At 49.0% G+C, this 17433-nt stretch overlaps 1 protein-coding gene and 1 long non-coding RNA gene across 2 annotated transcripts in view; one reads left to right on the forward strand and one right to left on the reverse strand.

Annotated features, from left to right (window-relative positions):
• LOC136621988 (uncharacterized) overlaps positions 1–17433 on the reverse strand; it is a 398847-nt gene that overhangs the window by 379245 nt on the left and 2169 nt on the right. The gene's annotated exons all lie outside the window — the stretch shown is intronic.
• The window catches only part of LOC136621986 (mucin-19-like), a 143372-nt gene continuing 135525 nt past the window's right edge, over positions 9587–17433 (forward strand). Inside the window, exon 1 of the mRNA XM_066597910.1 lies at positions 9587–9646. The gene's annotated coding sequence lies outside the window, so the exon portion shown is untranslated. The remainder of the gene's footprint in view (positions 9647–17433) is intronic.

Raw genomic sequence — 17433 nt, forward strand, 5'->3', positions numbered from 1 at the left:
CCCGCCCGCTCCCGATGGGTAAATTCTTTTAAATTCCTATTTTCAGCGCCCATGTCTGCGGGGCAGGAGGGACCCGCTGCAGATTCTACATGTAGAATCCGTAGCGGGCCTGATTTTCCCCGTGGACATGAGGCTTAAGAAATAACAACCAATCACAGCGCACCTTACATTTTACCTCAGAAGTATTATAAACAGCAACCAATCAAATTGCAGATTACATTTTACATCAGAAGTATAAGAAATAACAACCAATCACAGCGCAGCTTACATTTTACCTCAGCAGTATAATATATAACAACCAATCACAGCGCAGCTTACATTTTACCTCAGGAGAATAATAAGTAACAACCAATCACAGCGCAGCTTAATTTCACCTCAGCTGTCTAAGAAATAGCAACCAATCACAGCGCAGCTTACATTATACCTCAGAAGAATAAGAAATAACAACCAATCTCAGCGCAGCTTACATTTTACCTCAACAGTATAAGAAAAAACAACAAATCACAGAGCAGCTGACATTTTACCTGAGGTGTATAAGAAGTTCTGACCAATCACAGCGTAGATTACATTTTACTTCAGCAATATAGGAAACACCAACCAATCACAGCGCAGCTTACATTTTAGCTCAAGAGAGTAAGCAATAACAACCAATCACAGCACAGCTTACATTTAACCTCAGGAGTATAATAAACAGCAACCAATCACAGCGCAGCTTACATTTAACCTCAGGAGTATAATAAACAGCAACCAATCACAGCGCAGCTTACATTTAACCTCAGGAGTATAATAAACAGCAACCAATCACAGCGCAGCTTACATTTTACATCAGAAGTATAATAAATAACAACCAATCACAGTGCAGATTACATTTTACCTCAGCAGTATAAGAAACACCAACCAATCACAGCGCAGCTTACATTTTACCTCAGCAATATAGGAAACACCAACCAATCACAGCGCAGCTTACATTTTACCTCAGCAATATAGGAAACATTAACCAATCACAGCGCAGCTTACATTTTACCTCAGGAGTATAATAAACAGCAACCAATCACAGCGCAGCTTACATTTTACCTCAGGAGAGTAAGAAATAGCAACCAATCACATCGCAGCTTACATTTTACCTCAGCAATATAGGAAGCACCAACCAATCACATCGCAGCTTACATATTACCTCAGCAGTATAAGAAATAACAACCAATCACAGCGAACATTACATTTTACCTCAGGAGCATAAGAAATTCCGCCCAATCACATCGCAGCTTACATTTTACCTCAGCAGTATAGGAAACACCAACCAATCACAGCGCAGCTTACATTTTACCTCAAGAGAGTAAGAAATAGCTACCAATCACAGCGCAGCTTACATTTTACCTCAGCGGTATAATATATAACAACCAATCACAGCGCAGCTTTCATGTTACCTCAGCAGTATAAGAAATAACAACCAATCACAGCGCAGCTTTCAAGGCAGGCCGAAACCGAAGCCCGCAGGGCGATAGGTGAAGGCGGACATGACAGGGTTAACGGGGAGGGAAGGGGTTAAGTATTTTCAAAAGAAAACACAGGCATGATGGGGGGGGGGAGTGTGAGTGGCTGGGAAAAGAGCGCGAAACAGGGGGAGGAGCCAGAAAACAGGGGGAGGAGCCAGTCCGGGGGTTGAAGAGGAAGAAGGACTGAGAGAAGTGCGCTGAAGAGTGAAGAAAAAGGAAAGCATAAGAAAAGCGAAGGGAGAAGAGCAGAAGGTGAAGAACGGAGTGTGAAGACCTGAGGGAGAAGAGCACGCGCCGGCGCCGCACTGGGAGCCCAGTAATGGCACCTCCAGCCGGGCTTCCTCCCGCGACTACAAGCGGTGGGGGGGGGCGGTCTGGGAGGAATCCTGCTCGGCGGCGCAGCGCTGCGTGTAGCTCTAGGCCCCGAGCTGAGAGGGGGGCGGGGCCTTTGGCGGCACCGACGGCAGCAGGAGCAGAGAGAGGGGGGGGGGGGGGCTGCTCCACCACAGTAGTGAGCCGGGAGAAGCATCGGCGGTCGGTAGCTGCAGGCCCAGAGCTGCAGGAGGGGAGCAGTATGGGCAGTACAGAGGAGAGGAGCGAGAGGCCAGGGAGGAGGATGAGGAGCGACAGGAGGAGTATAGAGGGGGACAGCGAGAGGCTGGTCCAGGAAGGGTCACTAACCCAATTGTCTTGAGTTCCAGCGGAGCGGCTGTGCGCGCAGCAGAGAGGCGGCAGTCCGTGGAGGAACCGGCGGGACCAAGAGGAGCATGGACGGATGCAGCGACGGGATGACCGGAAGACGGATCGGCGTCTGGTGGGCCCACAGCACCTATGCAGCCCGGTGAGTCACCATTAACACCAAATGTTTTTAATGTTGTTAGCCGGTCTGTGCCCGCCGGGGAAAATCTTGGGGGAAGAGGTTTTAGCGGAGGTATGGGGGGGGGGGGGGGCGCAAGTGGGCGAAAGCGATGTGAGGGCACTGATAGGCTGTATGTGGGAGTTTTTGCGGAGACAGGAAATGGGTCCTGCTTCGCTGCCTGTGTCGGCGCATAATACGCCGGCGAGTGTGTCGTCCGGCCGTGAGGAGTCAGGGTCAAGAGGCTCCGCCGGAGGGACTGGGGGAGAACAGGCTGGGGGGTTGGCGGGTGTTGGCCTAGGGCCGTCGCCGGTAGCGGCGTGGACTAGTTCGGTGCCAGCTTCATCCAGCAGGGTTAGTACTCTGGAAGGAAGCTCGGCAGGATTAGAGGAGTCAGCATCGGGGGTGACAGTAGCGGTGCAAACTGAGAAAGAGGGGGATGCGGTAAGGTTAGACGATAGGGCGAAAGGCGAAGTATACGTCTGCTTCGAGGGGCCCCTGGGGGCCCACTTAAAAAAGGAAGTTAGGGAAAAATTATGGAGGGATGAGTATGTCGAGATATTCTCCCTTCTGCCTTTGGAAAAGTTTAACTTAGACAAAGGCAAGAGATCGGAGTTTAAGAAAGAGGAGGAGGAAAAGCGCAGGTGGCGTCTGATTCGTCAGACGTTTACCAACTGGTTACAGGCGTTCGCCATTTTAGCGAGTGTAATTGGGGAGAAGGCGCCGGAAAACTGTTCTGCCTGTTTTGCTATTTAGACTCCATAGGTGAGGCGTAGCGGGTGTACGGGGGCCAAACTTGGCTCCGGTATGATGAGCAATTTAGGCAGCGGAATGCAGTAAGGCCTTCGATCCGATGGGATCAGAAGGACATAGGCTTATGGTTAAGGGTTATGGCACCAGTGCGTTTTGGGCAGTCCTTTCATGGGGGAGCTGGGCCAGCGGGTCCGGCCTCTACCAGTCACAGAGGAAGTCAAAGTGGACAGACAGGGAGTAACAAGTTGGGTTTGTTTTGGCGGTTCAATGAGGGCCAATGCAAATTCGGAGTGGGATGCAGATTCAAGCACATCTCCTCCCATTGCAGTGCAGGTCCCATGGAGCATCAAAATGCTTCAAAAAAGGAAAGGGAAAGGCCCAAGAGGGGTTTGGAAAAAGGGATGGCACCGCTGAGTCTAGCAGGGATGGTCCCGTACCTAAATAGGTATAATGACAGGGAAAAGGCCAAGCTCTTATTGGAGGGTTTTCGAGACAGATTTCACATTCCGCCTCCGATGCATAGGGTTCCTTTCTCGACGAAGAATTTGCTGTCAGCAATGAGAAATCCAACAGTGGTATCGGAAAAATTGGAAAAAGAAATTAGTCTAGGAAGAATGGCAGGCCCTTTTCAGGAGCCTCCTTTACCAGACTTTGTGGTGTCTCCTATGGGGGTAGTCCCAAAAAAGGAACCGAACAAGTTTCGGTTAATTCACCATCTTTCCTATCTAAAAGGGACGTCTATAAACGACGGAATAGACCCCGAACTTTGTTCGGTAGTTTACACCTCGTTTGATGGGGCGGTTCGTTGGGTTAGGAAGTATGGAAAAGGGGCATTGCTAGCAAAGGCTGACATTGAGTCGGCATTTCGGCTATTGCCAGTGGTGCCCGATAGCATTCGACTGTTGGGTTGTTTTTGGGAGGGGAAGTATTTTGCTGATAGGTGTTTGCCAATGGGATGCTCTATCTCTTGTGCATATTTTGAAGCCTTCAGCACGTTTTTGGAATGGGTAGTGAGGGACACTGCAGGCGTGCAGTCAGTCATTCACTACCTTGATGATTTCCTGGGTATTGGGCCAGGGGAGTCGCCAATTTGCGCGACTTTGTTGGGAACGTTACAGCGGGTTGCACATCGTTTCGGGGTGCCATTGGCCCCCGATAAGACAGAGGGACCCACGACTCGTCTTCAATTTTTGGGCATCACCATTGACACTGAGGCAATGGTATGTCAGTTGCCAAAAGATAAGTTGCAGGATTTGAAGAGCGAGGTTCAGAGAGCAAGGAGTTTGCGAAAAATAAGGGGTTACAGTCCTTAATGGGCAAGCTAAACTTTCCTTGCAGGATCATGCCTATGGGGCAAATTTTTTGTCGTAGAATGGCGTCCAGTACAGCGGGGGTGCGGGCCCCGCATCACTTCATAAGGCTGTGAAAAAGCATCAAAGGGGACCTAGCAGTTTGGTCGGCATTTTTGGAAAAATATAATGGGAGGTCCATTATTATGGCTGAGGTATGTGAAAACGTCGACTGTGATCTTTTCACAGATGCGGCGGGGAGTGTGGGTTTTGGCGCATATTGCCAAGGGCAATGGTGTGTGGGGGTGTGGCCAGAGAGCTGGAAGACGGAGGGTCTGACAAAAAATTTGTTTTTTTTAGAACTATTTCCAATTGTGGTGGCCATCACGCTATGGGGATCTCGCCTTCAAAACAAGAAGGTGAGATTCCATTGCGATAATATGGGGGTGGTGCAGGTCATTAATTCTCTGACGGCATCGTCACCCCCAGTTATTAATTTACTACGACACTTGGTATTGGAAGGTTTAAGGTTAAACATTTGGATAGTGGCGGTGCATGTGTCGGGAGTAAATAATTCAATCGCGGATGCTCTCTCTCGGTTTCAGTGGGAGCGATTCAGGACGTTGGCCCCGGAAGCCGAAGAACGGGGGAAGACGTGCCCACCTCGACTCTGGAATGTGGTAAGAGAGCAGTGGGGCACCTGATTGAGAGGTCACTGGCTCAGGGTACGAGGGCCGCCTATGGGGCGGCATGGCAGAAGTGGGTCGATTGGATGGGACAGCTTAGGGCAGGTGAATCAGAGGAGCACAGGGTAGGGGCACTGCTTAGTTGGGTGGGGAAGGCTGAACAGGAAGGAATTTCGGCGTCACGTCTTAACCGGTTTATGGCAGGTATAGCATTTGGTTGCAAATTACGGGGGGTTGGGGGATGTAACAAAAATTTTTTTAGTTAAGCAGGCGGTTAAGGGATTCAAGAGGGGAAGGCGGATTCTCGTAGACCAATATCGTTTGAGTTAGAAGAAATAGGGAGCGTGCTTGAGCAAATTTGTGGGAGTGAATTTGAGATGTTATTATTTAAGGTGGCTTTTTCGCTATCCTTTTTGGGGGCGTTACGGGTGGGTGAGGTAGTCTCGCCTAGTAAGGAAGTTGGGGCAGGTCTACGGGTAGAAGATGTTAGGTTGGTTAGGGGACAGTTAGAGGTGATCATTCGCCGTTCAAAAACGGATCAGGCGGGCCGAGGACAAATTGTTAAGTTGGGTCGGGTGAGAGGGGCAGTAATGTGCCCGGTCTCTACGTGGGAGAATTATAGCAGAGTGGCAAGGGGGAGAGCAGGCCCACTACTTCAGCATGAGAACGGGCAGTTCTTGTCACGTTTTCAGTTTGCAGCGGTCCTTAAGAAGGCGCTGTTAAGGTTGGGAGTAGATGACTCCCAATTTGGCACGCACTCTTTTACAGTGGGGGCTGCTACTGAAGTGTCGGTTCGAGGGTTGACGGGTGAGGCTGTTAGAAAAATAGGTAGGTGGCAGTCGCGGCGGTACAAACTGTACGTGCGCCCTCAGTTACTTTAGGAGTTATATTACAGTTGTAAAAGGAGTTATTCATTATTGTTATTTTATTGCAGGTCAACAAGCGGCGCTGGTTTGGATTATGGGGCACTCTTATGTGTATTGGGGTGCGGAAAGGGCTAATATCAGGCAGGATGGGAGACAGTTGAGGTTTTCAAGGGCTGAGGCGATTTTACGATGGATGGGGGTAAGGAGGTTGTCGTGGCGTCAGATTCTACAAGAATTTGAGAGGATGGTAGTTTTGGACAGGGTCCCAGATATTTTTGTCGTCCATGCCGGGGGAAATGATTTGGGCAAGAGGCCTTTTAGGGACCTGTCCCGAGATATCAGATACAATATCTTAAGACTGTTAGCGTCACACTGTAGAATGATTCTTTTCTGGTCAGAAATAGTTCCGAGAAAAATTTGGAAGTTTGTGCGGTCAGCGACGGGTCTAGATAAGGCGAGAATAAAGCTCAATAGAGAGGTCTCGAGCTTTGTTATGAGAAATGGGGGTGTGGCGGTGCGACACGTGGATCTAGAGCAGGGGTGTCAAACTCATTTTCACCGAGGAACACATCAGGCTTATGGTGACCTTCAAAGGGCCGATAGTAAGACAGTATAGTAAGGGCTCGTTCACAGAAGCGTATTTGCGTACATCATATGCAGTGAATAGAAGCCATTGATTTCAATGAGTTTATTCACATGTGTGAAAAACACAGCAGGACCTATTCTGTTACGTACTACGCACCCCGATAGGTCATTGAAGTGAATGGGCCGCGTAAATACATGGTGAAGGCGCAGGAAACCGATGTATTCACTGCATATTTGGGCACCATCTCAGTTGGCCCATCTGCGTTCTTTTTGGCGTGCCCAAATATACAGGCATAAGCGATTTTTGATTGTGCAAATACACAGCGTATTTGTGCTACCGAAATACCAATGTGAACGAGCCCTAATAGTGACCGCCACAGTGGCCCCAGTAGTAACATTACCCACCCAGCAGCCACCATTAATCCCCCCTGTCTCAGCAGCCACCATTAACCCCCCCTCTCTCAGCAGCCACCATTAACCCCCCCTCTCTCAGCAGCCACCATTAACCCCCCCTCTCTCAGCAGCCACCATTAATCCCCCGTCTCAGCAGCCACCATTAACCCCCCCCCCTCTCAGCAGCCACCATTAACCCCCCCCCCTCTCTCAGCAGCCACCATTAACCCCCCCCTCTCTCAGCAGCCACCATTAACCCCCCCCCTCTCTCAGCAGCCACTATTAACCCCCCCCTCTCAGCAGCCACCATTAACCCCCCCTCTCAGCAGCCACCATTAAACCCCCCCTCTCTCAGCAGCCACCATTAACCCCCCCCCTCTCTCAGCAGCCACCATTAACCCCCCCCCCCTCTCTCAGCAGCCACCATTAACCCCCCCCCTCTCTCAGCAGCCACCATTAACCCCCCCCTCTCTCAGCAGCCACCATTAACCCCCCCCTCTCTCAGCAGCCACCATTAACCCCCCCCCTCTCAGCAGCCACCATTAACCCCCCCTCTCAGCAGCCACCATTAACCCCCCCCCCCCCCTCTCAGCAGCCACCATGAACCCGGCCTCTCAGCAGCCATCATTAACCCCCCCCTCTCAGCAGCCACCACCACATTAACTCCCTCCCAGCAGCCACCATTAACTCCCCCCCAGCAGCCACCATTAGCCCCCCTAAACCACATACTTACCTCCTCCTTGCTGTCTGCGCTGCTTCCCCTCCGCTCGCATTTTAACATTTTCCACATCACTTCTGCCCTATTCAGCAGTTCCAGCAACCTGATTGGTTGCTTGGGTTGGCTGATTCACCAAACAACCAATCAGGTTGCTGGAATTGCTGAATAGGGCAGAAGTGTTGTGGAAAATGTTAATATGCCAGCGGGGAGCTGCAGCACCCCAGCTGGTAATCGCTTAGTGGTGAGCAGCGTCAGCAGGCCGCGGCCCACATGAAACGAGGCCTTGTGTTTGACATATGTGATCTAGAGGCCTGCACGGGAAATTACTGGAGGGAAGATGGTGTCCACCTGAATGATATTGGCCTTGATTTATGGTTGGAAGCGGTGCAGGAAGGTATAGAGCGCGCCTTAGTTTTGTGGAGGGCGGCGCAGGCTTGAGGTGTCAAGCCGTGCTGGCTGTGGCGGGTAGAGAGGGGTCCTTGGAGTCAACGGAAAGGGGTGGTGGGGGGAGGGGAAGCAGGGGCAGGATAGTACTTCCCCCCTTTCCCCCCCCCCCCCCATTGGTTCAGTTTAAGTTGTAGGGGGTCTGTCGCCTCTTGTTTTGACAGGGGGGTTCCCTGCAAAGTTGGCTAATGTGGCTAGATAGCCCGGGGTCGGGAGGTAGGCGACCCGAGGTGAAGTGCCGAGTCTCCCGAGTCAGGTATTTAGAGACGGGAGGCATGGTTGTGGAAAAATAGGGTCTCTCGAGTCGGGCCTTAGGAGACGGGAGACAGTTACACCTATTTGTTCCCAGATAGTTTTTCTTTTGGGGCTCCAAGGATCTCTCTAAATAGTGTAGAGTAAAAAAGGGTTTAAAAAGTGAATTTATGTTTTACTTGTTATTTTATAATAAATTGGCTGCTGTGGCCCGAAAATTTAATCCAAAAAAGCTGAAGTTGTCAGTGGTTATTATAGTTAAGTCAGGGGGGAGGGCCATAGCGGACGACTTCGTTGTACCAGGTCATGTTACCTCAGCAGTATAAGATATAGCAACCAATCACAGCGCTGCTTACATTTTACCTCAGCAATATAGGAAACACCAACCAATCACAGCGCCGCTTACATTTTACCTCAGCAGTATTATTAATACCAACCAATCACAGCGCAGCTTACATTTTACCTCAGCAGTATAAGAAATAACAACCAATCACAGCGCAGCTTTCATTTTACCTCAGGAGAATAAGAAATAGCAACCAATCACAGCGCAGCTTACATTTTACCTCAGGAGTATAATAAACAGCAACCAATCACATCGCAGCTTTCATTTTACCTCAGCAGTATAAGAAATAGCAACCAATCACAGCACAGCTTACATTTTACCTCAGCAGTATAGGAAACACCAACCAATCACAGTGCAGCTTTCATTTTACCTCAGGAGAATAAGAAATAACAACCAATCACAGCGCAGCTTACATTTTACCTCAGCAGTATAAGAAATAGCAACCAATCACAGCGCAGCTTATATACTGAACTGCTGAGGTAGCATGAAAGCTGCACTGTGATTGGTTGCTATGGGCAACACAGCCAGATGTTCCTCTCCAGGGCTCACATTAGGGTGTGGCTCCGGCCTTTCTCTCTGTGGCCCCCGGGTATATTGCACATATTCCCCACCAGCACTGGGGCCACCAAGATGTCGGCTGTCCTCACTTATGTCCTCTGTTTCAGGTGTAGCGGGTGACGCGCCCCGCTGGAGCGGTAATGGCGGTCAGAGTTGTCACCCGACTTACTAATTAGAGGCACGGTGCAGTGTGAGGCGACGGCTGCCATCCTCCACATCAGGCCGCGGCTGTCATGAGTCAGACATCATAGCTGACATTCCTGCAGTCACCTCCATCATCCTCCTCATCAGTGATGGAGAATATGCTGCCGATCCCCATTCCTGAAGGCACTGAGCCTCCCTATAAGAGTCATCAGCATCAGCGATGTCCATCAGTCAGCCGTGGCAGCCAGCGGAGGACAGACGGGCAGGTAAGTGACCTTAGTGACATGATGCGCTGACTCGGCGGCCATGGGGGTAAGAAGCAGCGGCGGCGCAGAGTCTTCAGTTTGCTTATATCTAGGTAGAGTGGCGGGATGGGAGCCCTGGAGGTCAGTGGCCCCCGCGGCCCCCCGACTAATGCCGCACTTACGGCTGCCATTATTTAATGACTCCCCCTTGTATCTCTCCCCCTTGGTTTGCTGTCGCTCTGCCTTCCTGCCTGATTCTTCTGCCCTCTAAAATATGCTTTGTGTTTCAATACTTCACAATCTGCAATGTTTCTGCTTGCTGTCAGTGAATGACCTCTTTCTGGGTTACATCTATTGGTACGAATGTCTACTGATAGTTACAATGTATCAGGGCAGGTTATGTGTCCGGACATATATCACGTCTGTATATGTATCCAGCCTCAAGAAGATTCCAATTCACTGACAGGAAGCAGAGATCTTGCGGATGACGAAGAACTGAAACACAAAGGGGCAGCAGGTTCACTTCGGCTGGATTTCCACGGGTGAATGTGATATCAGTCAGTGATATCGCACTCCTAAACCGCGCTTTTCACTGAGTGCGATGCGTTTGGCGAGAAAATCGTACATGAAAATTGCGTGTTTCAGTAGGAAAAATAACAACACCGAATCACATGAGATCGGCGCGAACGTGTCACCGCCATGGGGCTTGTAACTAGCAAGTAGTGGGTGATCTGCGATATCGTAGAGACACAGGACGTCCCGCGGTTCTTCCTTGCAGCTTCGCCCACGTGAATAGATCCATCTGTAATGGGTTCTACGTCCGCGAGCGGTTTGTGCGTCTCGCAATGCAAAAAACTCGCAGCAGAGAAAAACCCGATCCCCGCACAGAGAACTGCGCAATTTCATGGGGAAATTGAAAACACCGGAGGTTAATTAGGCTGCGCAGTCTTATAACTCGCAGCGTGGGTGTGTCCCGCGCCAATGTGAGCGGCGCCGGCAGCACAGACAGTACAGTAAGCAGCGCAGAAACGCGCAATAGTGCGACTTTCACAGCGCAAAAAAAGACTGGCTTCACATGGGTAGATGCGTTTTTGCGCACAGCCTCAGCGCGATGTATTTGCGCATTTTACTGTATGTTTTGCTCGCGCAGGGCACGTTCCTCGTGCGGCGGTTTTTACACACGCAGATTTAAACGGCTATTCAGCCTAATGAGTTCCAGATTTGCTCTTTTTCTCACAGAATGGCGCAGTGTTTTGCACATTTGCGTGCGCTTTGATTCGCATTTGTCCCCCCCCCTATACTTTTTTGGTCTGGTGCGCAAATGTGCAGAAAGAGAGACGATTTTATCATTTTTACGTGGCTGAAAATACGCGCCCGTGAACGAACCTGTTGAAATCAATGGGTTGTATTCTCTGCGGATCGCGCGCACAAACACGTCCGCGGGACGGATCCCTCAGACTGCCGCTTTATATGCCAGGCAAAATCCAAAATATGTTGAAGACGCGCCAAACCTGTAAGGGCGCAGATGATTCTTAATGATATCAGTGATCTGAAGCCGCGGTCCGGTTCAGAGGTGGCTCCGCCCCCTTCTAGATAACTCCACCCACTTTATTCTCCTTTTTAAAAAATGTTACAAAGTCTCAATTTCTGTGCAAATATAACAACGTGCGCCAACATGCGAAGGGGCTTTTGACAGAAAACTTGAAAAGCCCTAAAGAGAACTCCGTGACTGAGCGCGGTATACATCAGCAGCGACGCTCTGCGGCGGAGCCCCCTGGATGTGGAACGGGGGAAGGGGAGATAGCGGGATATTTAGTGGTTTAGTTGTGGGGTGACTGACAGGATCAGCAGCGACTTTGTTGCGGAGCTGCGCTCATTACTATTCTGCAGGGTGTGATGAGAAAACACAATAAGAGCGCAGTGAGTCACTCAGAAGCAATCTATAGAGAGTCTGACTACTACTACTCTCATCCTCCCAGTATGATCTATATGATCTCTTCCTACCAGGACAGTCATTACTTACCGTCCCACAAGGGTTCATACAGCCCAAGGGAGAGAGATTTAGGATTAGATGCACCTTCTCAGGGACCTAACAGCAGCATCATGAGCTACCCCTAGGGAATGTGCCCCCATATGTCAGAAAGATGTACTGCCACTGACCGCCACCCCATCACCAACCCACTATATAAATGCAGTAAATGCGGCTATGTGGAGTTTAGGTCATCCGATGCGTCTCCTCATCTTCAGTCAGTTAGCTAAACTTCACACCTGTCTTCAAGGATCGACTCTACAGAAGCCGATGTAACAATAACTCACTGCAGATCACCAGAGCAAACTGTGCAGACACTGAGCAGGTAGACAGATCATTTCTGAAGTTGCAGAATAGTGAATGCTGCTCTGGTGTATAATACAGGCTGTAACTCAGGATCAGTACAGGATAAGTAATGTATGTACACAGTGACTCCACCAGCAGAATAGTGAGTGCAGCTCTGCAGTATAATACAGGATGTAACTCAGGAGCAGTACAGGATAAGTAATGTATGTACACAGTGACTCCACCAGCAGAATAGTGAGTGCAGCTCTGGAGTATAATACAGGCTGTAACTCAGGATCAGTACAGGATAAGTATTGTATGTACACAGTGACTCCACCAGCAGAATAGTGAATGCTGCTCTGGAGTATAATACAGGATGTAACTCAGGCGCAGTACAGGATAAGTAATGTATGTACACAGTGACTCCACCAGCAGAATAGTGAGTGCAGCTCTGGAGTATGATACAGGATGTAACTCAGGAGCAGTACAGGATAAGTAATGTATGTACACAGTGACTACACCAGCAGAATAGTGAGTGCAGCTCTGGAGTATAATACAGATGTAACTCAGGATCAGTACAGGATAAGTAATGTATGTATACAGTGACTCCACCAGCAGAATAGTGAGTGCTGCTCTGGAGTATAATCGGTCAGCCAGGCAAGCAAATTTTTCACACATTATGGGCGCGTGTAGAAAAAAATCGTGTGACTGAGTGCATTAGAAAGCATTGGTTCTTATAGATGCGAATCGCTTGCCTAACATAAGTGAAAAAAAAACGCTGGTCTGTCTGGGCCCCAATACCGGATGGCCATAATAATGACAATGGATTTTCACATTTTAACTATTTTAATAGAAAAATGTCACCTTGATACATGACTTGTAGATTTTTGGGTGGAGGGCAGGGACTGGCGCTGTGGACTGGTGTTGTGGACTGGCGCTGTGGACTGGTGTTGTGGACTGGCGCTGTGGACTGGCGCTGTGGACTGCCGCTGTGGACTGGGCTGCCAATCACCTTCTTTGTTTTACCCCTTATAATTTTTTGTAATAGCGGTGTCCCGGCCATCAGAGGTGACGACTACTATGTAACGCTCTAGTGGTTACATCCGTTTTCTCTTGTCGGGTCTCCTACACACGAGTATGGGAGTAAATGCGCACGCTTCTGCGCAATGTATTTGCTCTATAAACGAGGTTGCTCACGCATTGTAATGATGAACGTGATATAAAAGGGCTATTTAGTTTAATGAGGTCCAGATGTGTTTTTTCTCCAGCGCAGCGTATTGTGTATTTGCGCGCACATTGAGCGCACGTTTTCTTATTTGAGAAATGTGTGTGCAAAAATAGGAAATGGGTTCTATTCTCTGCATATTGCTCCCAAGTACGCCCGGGTGAAGGAACGCCAGATCAATCCCTGTTAATTGTCCATCACACGGGCCAGGATTGGAATGAACAACCACTGATACGATCCCACAGCCGGCTGTACAGCTTACACTGTTGGCACGGTATACAGCTGATCAGCAAGCGCTCCCTCGTTCGTCGGCTCACTGTTGGCTCTTTTATATGGCCCGATTGTTGGGGAGGAACGTCCGCGCTTAACAATCACACCATGTGAAAGGGCCCTACGTTCGGCCAGCTGCTCTAGCCCATACAGGGCACTCGGGGGAAATGATCCCCAGCACTAGGGGCCTGCATCCGCTTATCCCGGGTCTCGTCCACACGGGACGGCGAATCCACCACGGCAAAGCCAGCAGAAGCCGGCGCTGTGGCACGGCCGCAGCATGTTAATTTTTTTTCTTCTTCTGCTGCGGCCATGCTCTCCTCTATGGGAGTGCTGGCCGCAGCGGATGAGTGAGCAGCCGGGCTGCTTCAAAACCCTTGCGGATCTTCACTGCGGCCAAACCGCGAGATTCCGGTGTGTGTGAACCCAGGCTAAAGGTTCCATTAGAGGAGCAGGAAACCGTTATCCACAGTCCAGATGGATCAATCGTGGCAAAATCCACACCATTTAGGGATATAGTCAAAATAGCATGAAACCTCTGGGTAGACGGCAGGTAGGGGTGCATTTACACCGGCCAATCGGGCACAAGTATTCCTTCCAAAAAAGATCATGGCGTGTCAATGTCTAAAGGATCAGCTGACAAATGAGCAAACGTTCGTTCATCAATAACTGCTCATTAATGCGATTGGCTCACTTGTCGGCTAACAGATCCCCACGTGAACGGCTGACATGTGGTAGCCCTATGGAGATATAAGGTCCCATTAACGATCATTAGTCCCCAGAGCTGAACATCTACTGTGTGAGTCAGAGCCCAGTGATCGGCGCTTGTTACAGTGGGCCAATTCTCATCTCGTGTAAATGGGCTTTTAGTCAACGTGCCGATCTAAATATGACCTGATTAATTCCATATGCAGAACAATTAGATTTATGCTAATGTGATCCCATTTTGCATTGAGTGCAGGTCATCATCCTGTCAGCGGGTTCTCATTTACAATCCTGGGTGATCAGCTCAGCGGTAATTAAAGCATCGGATGCTTTACTGGTTTTCCAAGAAGGGCATCTAATTATTGGAAGGGTAGAGATGATATGTGACATGTAGCCTCACGCCTCCTAGTCGTCCCGTGTGGTGGGACACTACCTGCTCCTGGCCTCTCTGTCTCTCTCAACATCTTCAACCTAATTGATGAATCACGCAAGATGATTTCCACCCCAAACCTTTATCCAGAAGTGCGCTACGATTTTCGACCAACCGCATCGCAGCCACGAACGAGAGGTAGCCAGGACTAAGTCGCGGCTGCATCTCCCATTTTCTCACCCATTCAGACGGCCAGGCTGCGGCATATACATGCTGCAGCCCGGAATACGGTCGGCCGGGGGAGAGTGTTCAGCACTGCTAATTTCCTAGCCCTTTAGCCCTTCCTTCCCCCTCTCATCCCCTTGCCGACAAAGGGAAGGGCAAGAGTTTAGCAGAGCCAGTCGTGCTAAACTCCCTTCTCCCCTGCCTGCCGGCGGCTCCCATTGGCTAATCATGGCCAAAGCTAGGGCGATTCCTATCTTTTCCGACCGTGGGTAAGAGCGGACAGCTGGAATCGGCTCTGTATGTACCATTTTTTCCGGATGGCCCGATTTTATGTGCCACTAAATCACCCATCTGAACGAATACATCGGAATCCAATGCTTCAGATGGTCGCAATTTTTGGCCGGCATTTTATCGTGGCGTTAAAAGGCTGTGATAAAAACCGCGTTTGAATAAGACCTCAATGGGGTGAAAACAGACACGATTCAGGGGTAACATCACTGGGTCTCAGCACACTTCTGATGATCCAGCAGGGTCACTTTCATAGACAGAAGGGGAACATTCATCCTTGCAGGGGTGACCCTAGGAGGCCTCCTTCACACGAATGTCATTTTATCACTCCAGTAGCCACGCTAGAATATTGTGGCTATACCCTCTCTTTAAAGGGATATTTTCATCTCTTTTATTGCATTTCCACATAGATAGATTTAGGCTCCACCGGTGGGATTCGCACCAACTACTGTTTAACCCGGCCGGTGTGGCGCATTATATTGTTATCTTAGCATGCCTACACTATCTGCAGCCCGGCGGTCAATACAAGACAATGGGCCACACCAATAGCATAGTTCACTCGGCACGTTAAACTAAAGATGTGGCATGTTGAATGTTTGGTGCTTGCCCCATCTGAGACCCTTGGCCGGGCCCGGCTGTACATGGTGGCTCACAGGGACGACTATGTGGCCTGTTCATGATGTTTCTATCACACTCATGGAAGTGAATGGGAGTTATGGAAATGGCAGAGCACAATCCACTCCCAGCCAGCCGGCCACTTTGTATAGAGGAGTATTGCCATCTTGGCCATGATTGGACAAAATGGGAAGAACCTTTAAAGGCCACATTAAAGTCGAGTGTGAGTTGCACCCAAGATTCTAGCATTGGACGTTCGTGTGTTGTCTGATACCTGCAGGCAATAGACATCACATGTCCGATTCTGGTCCAACACAGGCAGCACTCGGATGGGTAAATCGGCTGTCTGAATGTCCTATATATCTGCCAATATATTAAGAGAGATGATATTTTGTAAGGTCTCATTGACAACTGACTGCCCAGACTCCATAGTGCTGAGTGAGCTGAAACAGTCGAATCCCATGTGATCGTAGATCATGTGATCGAAGGTTGGATCGATGCCAAGCCGAAGCCCGGGTGGTCTGTCTTGACTGAACGCACTTGTTTTATGGCATTCATAGCGCAGTAGAGATGACATGCCAGCTTTATTCTGTCGGCGGTGCGTCCAATTATGGTGGTGACCAATTTATATTGTGTTTTCATGTTGTGCTTTCTGTCAGCATCTTTTAATCCAAATAGCTTTCTAGAACGGCTTCCTTTGATGGTTCTGGGAGGGTTCGAGGTTTTGGAAGCTGATCTGTAGTTGGTATTGATACCATTTTGGAGTATGTACAGATTTTTTTATAGGTTTTTAGTCCATTTTTTCTAGGAGAGGATGAGCAAACAAAACGACGGCTCTGTCACTGCATATATATATACCAGCAGTAATTAGTAATCCGATATTTTAATAAATTGGACTTTTATAAACGCAATTTTACAAAAAAAATTTTTCATGTGACAAATGAGAGGGGGGGGGTTAAAAACGTAATATTTTAGATTCTTTACGGCTTTTCATTAGTTAAAAAAAGCCATTTATTCTTCACTTTCCAGGATGCCAATCCTGTTACAACACTCAAAAAAGGGATCATTTTTGGACCACTTAGAAAGAGCCATTGCTTTTTCAGTTGGCATCGAGTCTGTAGGAATCTGCCACCAAATAGGATGAGTTTTGGACCTTTTTCTACATTTAGGACTTAAACAGCCAGATGTGTTTGTGCATATTTTTGCGCATGTGAAACTCACGCCCACAAAACACCATGAAGTGAACCCATTGATTTCAATGGGTTCGTTCCCATGAATGTGTTTCTCGCACGCAAATCCTAGACCTGCCCTATCGCTCTGCATCTATGGCAGGTTAAAGAACTCAGGAGGAAGACTGTGACGTCGCGGGGAGCGCAGAGACAAGACGACAGCCGGCCCTTATTAGGCTTTAAAGAGACATTCTATTCCAGGGAAAGGGAGGATCACGCGTGGACGGACATAGCGAGCGCAGAAATGACATTACTATGCGCTGACCCGCATATCAGCCTGATTATTGCATGTTCATGCGCAAATACACTCCGTTACAGCGAGCATATTTGCAAATACGTTCATCTGTGGAAGCCCTTAAAGCATACAGAATCCACAAGTGCAGCGTGCTTCTAAACCGCCTGTTCCTTAAGGCCCTTCCAACCAAATGATTATCGTTCTTAAAATCGTTCAAACAGGTGAAAATGAACAATTATCATTCAGTGTAAGTGCAGCCAATGATCAAACGACAAACAATAAATTGTCCACTTTTCATTCATCGTGGATTTTATGAAGACATAAGAATCATC

Source organism: Eleutherodactylus coqui, chromosome 3 (assembly GCF_035609145.1).
Source record: "Eleutherodactylus coqui strain aEleCoq1 chromosome 3, aEleCoq1.hap1, whole genome shotgun sequence".
Lineage (NCBI taxonomy): Eukaryota > Metazoa > Chordata > Amphibia > Anura > Eleutherodactylidae > Eleutherodactylus > Eleutherodactylus coqui.